The sequence below is a fragment of the Mobula birostris genome, chromosome 16 (assembly GCF_030028105.1).
Source record: "Mobula birostris isolate sMobBir1 chromosome 16, sMobBir1.hap1, whole genome shotgun sequence".
NCBI classification, from domain to species: domain Eukaryota; kingdom Metazoa; phylum Chordata; class Chondrichthyes; order Myliobatiformes; family Myliobatidae; genus Mobula; species Mobula birostris.
Genome location: NC_092385.1, coordinates 75,403,570 through 75,412,873, shown reverse-complemented (window position 1 = coordinate 75,412,873; position 9,304 = coordinate 75,403,570). Strand labels below are relative to the sequence as shown.

Genomic DNA, 9,304 nt, shown 5'->3' with positions numbered 1-9,304 from the left:
TTCAAATCACGACCCGGTTTATTTCAAATCCTCCAATCGGCGAGTGGAGGGGGCGGTACTGGTTTCAGCCGCGGAGCCGCCCCTCTCGGGCTGTGCGAGGAGGAGGAGGAGGTGGCAATCGCCGCCTTCCCGGCCAGGCCCTGCACGCCGGCTTAGGGAACCCCGTCGTCTTTTGTCAGGGCGGCCCGGCCGGGCCGGGCCCGCCATTTCCGAGCGAATGGAGGGGGAGGGAGAGGGCCGGGAGGGAGGGAGGGAGGGGGACGGGCTGCGGAAGTAGCCGCGGCTGCAGCTGCATCGCCTCTCAGACTGAGGCTGGTTTAGGCAAGACGGAGTTGGCCCCAGCTGCAAATAGAGTGAATTGTCTCGTGATAACGAATGGTTACCTGAGGGCGAAAGTCCCCAAAATAACAACAAACTCTATCCCGCCTGGCTTCCCTTCGGAACAAGTTTTTTTTTGTTTAAAGATCCTACTTTGTCAGTCGAGAGCGTTCTCAACCATCTGCAAATTCCGCCCACACCTCTTCCTCAGCAATCCCCATCTTCTTTCTTTTCCCCACCCCCCTGAAACGTCAGAGTGAAGCTGTAAAGGCTCGTTCGGTGTCCCCAGGAAAGCCCGAGGCTCTGCTTAAGGCCTGGTTGGATGAATCCTGAGCTTTTAACAATAACACAAAAAATAAACACACAAGGAAGGAAAGAGAGTGTGAGAGAGAGGAAAAAAAGAACATTAGAAGAGGGGAGAAGGCAGTCCCATTCAGAAACGATTATTGAGAGAGAAATCGGTGAGTTTTCCTGTTTATAATTAGGTTGCCTAGGAATTTGATGGTTTTTATTGGTGTGAGTGTTGATAGCGTTTACACGATGAACACGACTCACTTTTAAAGATTTATGAATAATTTTAATCCTATTTCAAACATCCTTTCTTTCCATTGCAGACTTTGATAATTACACTTAAAACGAATGAATTAGTTAGCATATGTGCATTTTGACAGATTTATTTTACCTCTACAACTATCTTTAATATTTTCTTCATTAGAATGCAAAATCAAAGGGAGGGACAGAGGGGCTGGGCTCTAGGGTAGCTCTCAGCCAGGAGACATTATCGGATCTTGGGGTCTTGCTCAGGTATTCCCCTCAAAAAACATAATTTACATTCAACCTGCTCAATTATCAAAATGTTAAAATGCTTAATGCTGTTATCTATATTGTCCAAATTTTATTAGAAATGACGTTTTGAATACATTGTATCATAAGGCTTATTTTCAAGATACATTAATTTGAAATTAATATAGAATACTTCAGATTTGACTTTATTTCAAATCCGATTGTGGCATCCAGTTTTCACCGGTAAGGAAAAAAATAGATATGATTTTTGTTGCTGTTTTTGGATGATTATAAAGAAATAGTTTGATTATTATCGGTGATGAAGGAAATAGCACTTTTTTTGGAAATCTTTTATAATAGAGTATGGCCTCTTCGAACCACATGGTCTAGAAAGGTGTTCCAGTTGATGATGACATGTTTGTTTTAGTTTTGCCTACCTTAGATAGATTTTTATTCCAGACTTTCCAATAAATGATTTTGGAATGAGATGCAAAATTCAAAATGTGTTATGTTCCAAACGTAGATGCTTTTAGTTTCCTAGATGAAAAGATAATTTCATCATAAATCCAGACCTTGTTATGATATGTGTTAATTCTCGCCGTCAGTGCATTTTATCTTTGTCAGTGTCGTTTCTGAGACGCACGAGTTGAACCCAATATCTTATTCTTCTCGGAACCCAAGGATTCCTTTAAAATCTTGGCTGCTGGGAGGGTGAGGGGCAATACTTTGGTTCCAAATCGTAACGAACGATGCACTTTGTTTAGCGTAATAAATTGTGTGCCGGTGATTCTATTCTCATTTCGATGTTTCTCAGAGGCCTAACAATAAATCGCTGTAAATGCAACATTCCCCTGCGTCACCAGGAAGCCAAATCTTGTGTCTTAAAAAAAGATCTTCAGACCAGGGGAATGCTAATTGCTAACTTTGTATCTACGATATTCATTTCAACGTAGATCCCCTCCAATAGTAAGCAGCATAGCAACTTAATTTTCTCGGGGTGTAAAATAATCGTGGATACCCATAATCTAAACTCTGACCTAGTTATTTATTAAATCTTCAGAGGTAACTTGTGCCGTGTTTGTGTGTGTGTGTGTGTGAGAGGAGTGTGTGTGTGTGGGGGGGGGTTGGTGTTGGGGGAAGGGTTGGTAGTCTGCTCTTACTGTGTGTTGGTTTTGTCTGAAGGTTTTTTAAAGGTTGGTCTTCGAGTGCTTATTTGAAAGTTATTTGGTTTTAATATTAAATTTCTTGGAAATTGCTTCAGTAGTAATTGAAGGTAAGAATGGCATTAACTGAAGATATTATACGTAGAACCGTACTTATTATTTTCCTGAAATTATTAAGATCTGCGAAAGGTATAGATTAATTGCATATATGTTTTTTTTGGTGTATTAACTTACAAAGCTACATCTGATTTACTGCTTTATTTAAAATAATTTAATCCATATTAGTGGTCGAGAAAGCATAACATCGATTATTAGGACCCCGTGTTGTAATTGCAGAATTCAAAAAAGAGAGAAAACAGGTTGGTATTGTGTTCTTTCAGTAGAACTTGTTATTGTCTGAACAGAGAATTCAGCTATATGCTGAACGAAGCTTTCTATATTCGGCGCTGGCGGAAATTGAGTCTGAGGCTTTGAAGTTAGGGCAAGGCCCGATATGTCTGGGAGGCTGGATTGCATTTCAAGGGCCTGACACAAATGTTTAGCGCTGAACAGTCGATGCATCACCTGTACAGGTCTTCGTCTTTCTGGGATATAGATGGTAAAAGTGGATTGATTACGTTTATTTTGTTGTAGAGATTAATGGTGATTTTCCCATGGAGTTTTAATAAAAAGGGGGAGGGGTAGGTGTAGAACCACCACGTACTGGATACTGAAATAGAAATATATAGTAACAGAATCGTACTTTGCCTGTTCCTCTTCAGCTTCAACTATCTTATTAATAAGTTTTGAGATTGCTGTTTTGAAACTAGTGATGAATTTTGTGAGGGTGAGTGGAAGAATTCCTGTACAAGAATCAGTGGGGGAGGGGACTGATTTTAGTCTGGCTCCATCAGTCCCAGCCCTTCGACAGATTTTAGGCTCAAAATTGGTGATATCAAAAACGCTTTTGTGTGCTGATTGCAGAGTTTGTGTCAGAAGAAAGTTTAAAAAAAGACATTATTCATATTTTGGTGCTTTAAAGGATCTGTGGGTTGCATGCTTGCAGCTTTTTAATTCCAATTTAAGACGCTTGATATTGGAGCAAGAGTATGCTATTTACCTGGAAAACTTCAATATAATACGAGCAAAAGTATTTATTGTTCAGGAGTCCATATTTTCGTTACGTTCCATACCAGTCTTTGATCCAGGCAAATCTTTTTTGTGTTTTAACGAATACGGATCTTACTGCAGTGACTGTATAGCTGGAGGACTTTAGGCTATTATGACCCGTCCCAAAAAAGAAAAAAAGTTTAAAATCAAAGTGGGTCAGAATGATTCACTTATTCTATTAACCGTACGTGTTTCAAATGCTAAGATATTGCAAATAAGCGTTCATTTATTATTTATTACCTTCACCGGTGATCAGTAAATGTATAAGCGACCGAAGTTGGTGGTTTTGTGGCTACGGGACAATCCTAACAGTTAGTTTAAAAATTGTGTTGCAGTTGTGGGTGTGGGGGAGGGGAAGGAGCACCAGCGTAGAATTGCAACTTCATTGATACTGTAGTCAATGTTGTGATGCATTTCTTCGAATCACGAGCTGAAATTGCTCCCGGGACTAAATATATATTTTGGGTATTTGCATGGTTTGTGCATTATTTTATGGTGTTAGGAAATCGATTTTAATATGCCTCTTGTTTAATATCAGTCTCAAGGATTCTGTTGACGTTCTCTTTGTGAGTGGTTAACGCTTACTTCGAACGTGTGACCTATCAATATAAGTACATGAAATAAAATTTAACATGTTTCATTGAAAAGTTGCAAAAATATGGCGTGGTGGAAGAAACTGTCTCATGCCTTCAGTGAAATTTGATCTCGCATGAATTTCCTAGCATATTAATGAATAGGCAGATGGCCGTGGTGCGTTCGTGGCGAGTGAAGATTATGTTTAAATTTTGGTCACGCTTATAAATGGTCCATCTTTCCGACATCACATTTCCAAGAATAAACACATCTTTCGGACTTTGTATTATCCCTGTTTCGGTATAGAACAGTTAGACAAAGTAAAGCAACAGCCTTTTTTTGCTTTAGTAAGTGAACTGACGAATTGGATGTTAGGAAATTGTTTCATCCATTGCAGAGGATGCGAGTAGATTAGCCAATGGATAAAGGCAAATCATTATTTCAGGCTGTAACGTCTATAATTTTATCGCAATAAAAGTAGAGATTATAATCAATCTGTAAAAATTATAAACAACTACATTTAAACCTTTGTTAGGCAATAATCACCGATCGGTGGCGGCCCACATCAACCCTGGGGTTTGGCGTGCTTGATTACCCCAGATCAGAATACACGGATCTGGGTTGACGGGATTGCTCTAATTTGAGCAAACCGTTTCTCGAACATTATTGTATGTACCATAGAATACTATCTTGGGGAAAATCCGTGAACACCGATGGCTTAATCTGCCTGTTTGAGGAATGTATAATAAATCACTTAAAAATTAATGTACTTTAAACTCCAGTAGGCCTTTTTAGGAAAGTAGCTAGTTGCTTGTGAACTGGTTTCCTGGGAGTTACAACCTTTTTTTCAATGTGCAAATTACACCAGAGAATGTTTTAGTGTTTTTTTTTGCAGTAATAACCAATTTTTGAATGAAATTGATCTATCTTTGAAACAAAACAGCTTCCGAGGAAAATCTGGTGATTGCAAAACTATTGTGTTACCCCATTATCCATCCTACAAGCAGTGACTGTATTTTGTTGGAAATTGAACGGGAGTTGATGTGTTTGCTGATGTGAAAAAAATGTTTTAATTTGCCTGGGTACGAATATTATGTGCAAATCCAAATAGTAGTGCTTCAGTTTGTTATTGGGAAGCCTCTTGTATCCATATATTGTATATGTAGTGCTAGTAAAATTAGGAAAGTGGGGACGTAAAATCTGATGCTGTTTTCTGAGATTGTACCACATTGTTGCCCTTCACAGCTGTCACTTAATGTTTTGTACCTGAAATGGTACTGGAATTTCAGAGAAAGGATAATTATCATAGTGGGCTTTTTCGAATGCTAATTTTATGTCTAACGTCTACGAAAAGAAAAATGGCCACAATCCCAAAGACTGAAGCACTTATTTTCAAAGGCATGATCAGCACTCACACTAAAGGAAGCTATGTTTAAGATAGCAATTTTCCTAATTTCGGTCCTCTTCTCCTCCAACCCCCATTCGATTTTTTTGCAAAGTTTTATGGTAAGGCTTACAGAACTCCTGCAAAATTCCAATCATAAAATAAAATATGAAGACAAGGAAATCAAGTAAGTCTACCCCAGTAACTTTATTTCATAACTGTAGTGATGAGTAGATGATACAAATAAGAAATTATTGGTCGTTCTACACACGGCACCTTTAGAAATTAGTTTGCAATGGGTTGTTTCCTTTGAGAGCTTTGGATCATGGCGTGTTGACAGACCGCAGTTGATCTAACATTAGGTAATTGGTTCAAGTTGCGTTTCCCTTATCCTGTATAAGGATTTATGGTGAGATATGCAAATTAACTTCTTTGGTCCCATTTTCTTCAGGCGTTTGGATTGTTTCCAAGTCGAATTTCATCTTTAACAAGCGATTGGTTATTTGCTTTTGATTGGCTGATTGTATTTATAAGAATTGCAGAAAACTTAAAAAAACAAAGCCCTTGCTTGGAGAAATTTGCTAACTACGCTTGTTTTAAGAGTAATAAATTCTGCTGATTAATATTCTAAGATTGTGTTTTATTAAACATGGTTTCGACGTATCCTCAACCGGAAATAATTGTTGGAATACTGCGAGGCTTACTCCACGTATTCAAATACGAACAGCAAACTTCTCCTTTTATGGAGAACGCTACAGCCAACCGTCTGTGTAGGTGATTGTTTCGATCCGTTATTTAATGTGTTACAAAGCTTTAGACGAGCATTTTAAACTGTTCGACTGATATTCCCTCGTTTTAACTTTTGTGGTCAGTGCTGTGCCCGATGGCGGACAGTCCGCCTGCCACCCCGGACCATTCGTTCGTGCATCGCTTCGCTCTTCCAGTATTTGACAATTTCCTCATCAGAAAGGCTGAGACACCTGGAAATGAAATATAGCTGATGGCGAGAGAGACTGGGGACACACCGGTCCATTTAGAGAGTTTACTGAATTAAATGAAGATTTATTGAAAAACTGGCCCCAGTAACGCTCTAGTATCCGATTCCGCAAAGGGTGTGTTGGATGGGGGATGGGGGGGGAACGATAAGACTGAATGGGAAGCTATGGGCAGCCGTGAATTAGGGACGCCATCTTTTACAGTGCAATGAGCACGTACACAATCCTTTTAATTTTTTTTGGTGAGATCGGATTGCGTTTAAAAGAAAAACGAAAATAAATTTTCAGTTGGAAATGGCTGCCCTCACTTCGGATTTTCCTGTGTAATTGTGAGTGTAATGTCACAATGCAACAGGGAGAGGAATGCAGGGTGTGCGATTGCAGAAACAGCCAGCCGGTGCCTGGAGGTGGATTAATGTTCTCAAAAGAGATTGCATCATCCTCGCTCCCACTGGGCCTCTAAAACCTTTCCAGCTGTAAAGTAGCCAAAAATAAACCAATTATGAGAGAGCACAAACATAGGCGGCTGATTTTTTGCAGCGTATGTATAAAGGAGCGGGGCAGTCGTGCCCTTATCCCATCGCAGCTAACCGATCGCGTTAATTCATTTTTTTGTTTTTCTGAAATTATCTCATTCGTTATCCACACAAATATCAAGGAGTAAACAAAAAAAAATTACATCGCAACATCTGTAATTAGGCCGGAGATACATTCAAAAGTGTCCTTCGAAGATAAAGTGAATCGCTCTAGTTTGCTTTGGGCATGGAGGAACATATTATGCTAACACTTCAAAAGGAGTTCAATTGATAGGAAGTAAACGATTCATTAATTTTGTGCCAGATTAGCTTTGCGTAGTGACGTTCCGCATGCGCACAAATAAAATGTAGCCATTCTTCTGTCCTTTCTCCGAGGGGCATCCTACACGTAAATACAAAATCACTTTTGGTTTGTTATCTACGCTTCCCGTTGCAAACCACCAAGTTCCAGTCAAATGAGAAGATCCATTCAACCACGAATCCTGCTTCAAGATCTCTTTAGCCAGAAAAAAACCAAAATTGTAGGAAATAGCAAATGTGGGGGAAGGGCGGTAGAAAAGCCAAAGTAATGTAAAGTTGGGGGAAAAACAGAAACGCAAGATGAAACTTCCCGAGGTCAAATATTAATACAACCTAAAATGCAGTAAATCCAGAAAAATAAAGTCCCCCCTCTTTGCTGTTCCTTAATCATAACTGATCCAATCGTAGTGTCAACTCCATTTTTATTTTCTCAATTTGCAGTTCAGACCTAATCGTTGATCTCTAGCTTATGCATGTTTGTGCATGTGCACAGGCTGTATTGACTTGTGCTGTCCATGTGAAGGTAGTTTTGATATTTTGCAGTTTTAGAAATTACTGAACTATGGAATGAAACAAAATCGTCATTGTACCTGTGCAAACATGAATCAAAAATTTTGCAACATTGAAGTTGGGTTTTAAAAACACACAGGAAGGCTTTTTGAAGCAAAAGGATGAATTGTTTTAAGAGAAAATGAATTCAGTGTGATATTAGGATGTGGTCATAGAATCAGATTTAATATCACCGGCATTATACATGATAAACATAGAGGAAAAAATGGAGTTATATATAACAGTTAAGTTGAAATATGTAGTGCAAAAAAAAGGTAGTGAGGTCGTGTTGGTGGGTTCTATGTTCGTTTAGGAATGGTATGGCAGAGGGGAAGGTGGTGTTCCTGAATCGCTGAGTGTGTGTGCCCTCAGGCTCCTGTGCCTCCTTCCCAACAGTGACATGGTGAAGATGGCCTGTCCTGGGTGGTTGGTGCTGCCTTCCTAAGGCACCGCTCCTTGAAGGTGTCTTGGAGACTATGGAGGCTGGTACTCATGATGAAGCTGACTAATTTTACGAGTTTCTGCAACTTACTTTGATCTTGTGTAGTAGCGCACCCCCCCAACCTCCATACCAGACGATACACCTAGTCAGAATGCTCTTCATAGTACATTTCTAGATTTTTGCAAGTGACAAACCAAATCTCCTCAAACTCCTAATGAATTATAGTCACTGTTTTGCCTCTTTATAGCTGCATCAATGTTGCATCCAGGTTAGGTCCTCAGAGATATTGACAACCAGGAACTTGAAATTGCTCACTCTCTCCACTTCTGATCCCTTGTCTTATCCTTCCTAAAATTCACAGTGAGCTCTTTGGTCTTGCTGACGTTGATTGCAAGGTTGTTGCTGTGACACCACTCCACTAACTGGTATATCTCGCATCTGTACACCCTCTCGTCCCCATCTGAAATTCTGCCAACAATGGTTGTATCATCTGCAAATTTATAGATGGTATTTGAGCTATGCCTAGCCACACAGTCATGGGTGCAGAGAGAGTACAGTGGTGGGTTAAGCACACATCCCTATGGAGTGCCAGGATCTGAAGATGCAGGGAAGGAGAAAGAACATAGGATATATTTGAAATGTTCTCAGTTTATCTTTAAAAGGGAGAATAGTCAATTTTTTTAATCGGTTAGGGTTATCAAAAAATTTAGAGGGTGAAGGTGTAAGAAGTTGTTCATGAAGGTCTGCTTGTTTTCATCATTTCCTTTCTTTGAGCAAGGAATAGACTTTAGAAAAGTGTCTCCCAGAAGTGGGTGCACAAGCTGTTATACACAGATTTTATTGAGCCTGAAAGTAAATTTGATTGATTTATTAAAGCTAGACATTTGGATGAGATTAAGTAGCATCCTCAAGGACCTACCTTTTAATCTCAGTACATTGCAACTGGCCACAGGAGACAGGTTTTCATCAATAGTGGCTGTCTCACACTGTTTAAAAGCAAATTCAAGTTTTAGTTCATCATCTTAATGAAAGAACTCGCCTTTTGGAGGAATGTTTCCCACTTAGAATTTAGCGAATTTGGTGTGTTAACATTGTGGATGTTGCTGTATGTG

The 9,304-nt window shown here is 39.5% G+C and overlaps 1 protein-coding gene across 9 annotated transcripts in view; it reads left to right on the top strand.

Moving 5' to 3' along the window:
• Positions 1-290: 290 nt before the first annotated feature.
• setd5 (SET domain containing 5) overlaps positions 291-9,304 on the top strand; it is a 184,772-nt gene continuing 175,758 nt past the window's right edge. For 7 of the 9 annotated variants that reach the window (XM_072280857.1, XM_072280856.1, XM_072280863.1 and 4 more), the window contains exon 1: positions 291-779. The gene's annotated coding sequence lies outside the window, so the exon portion shown is untranslated. Of the gene's footprint in view, positions 780-2,265; positions 2,375-9,304 lie in introns of those variants that run through there. The other 2 variants (XM_072280858.1, XM_072280855.1) reach the window with 1 other exon arrangement.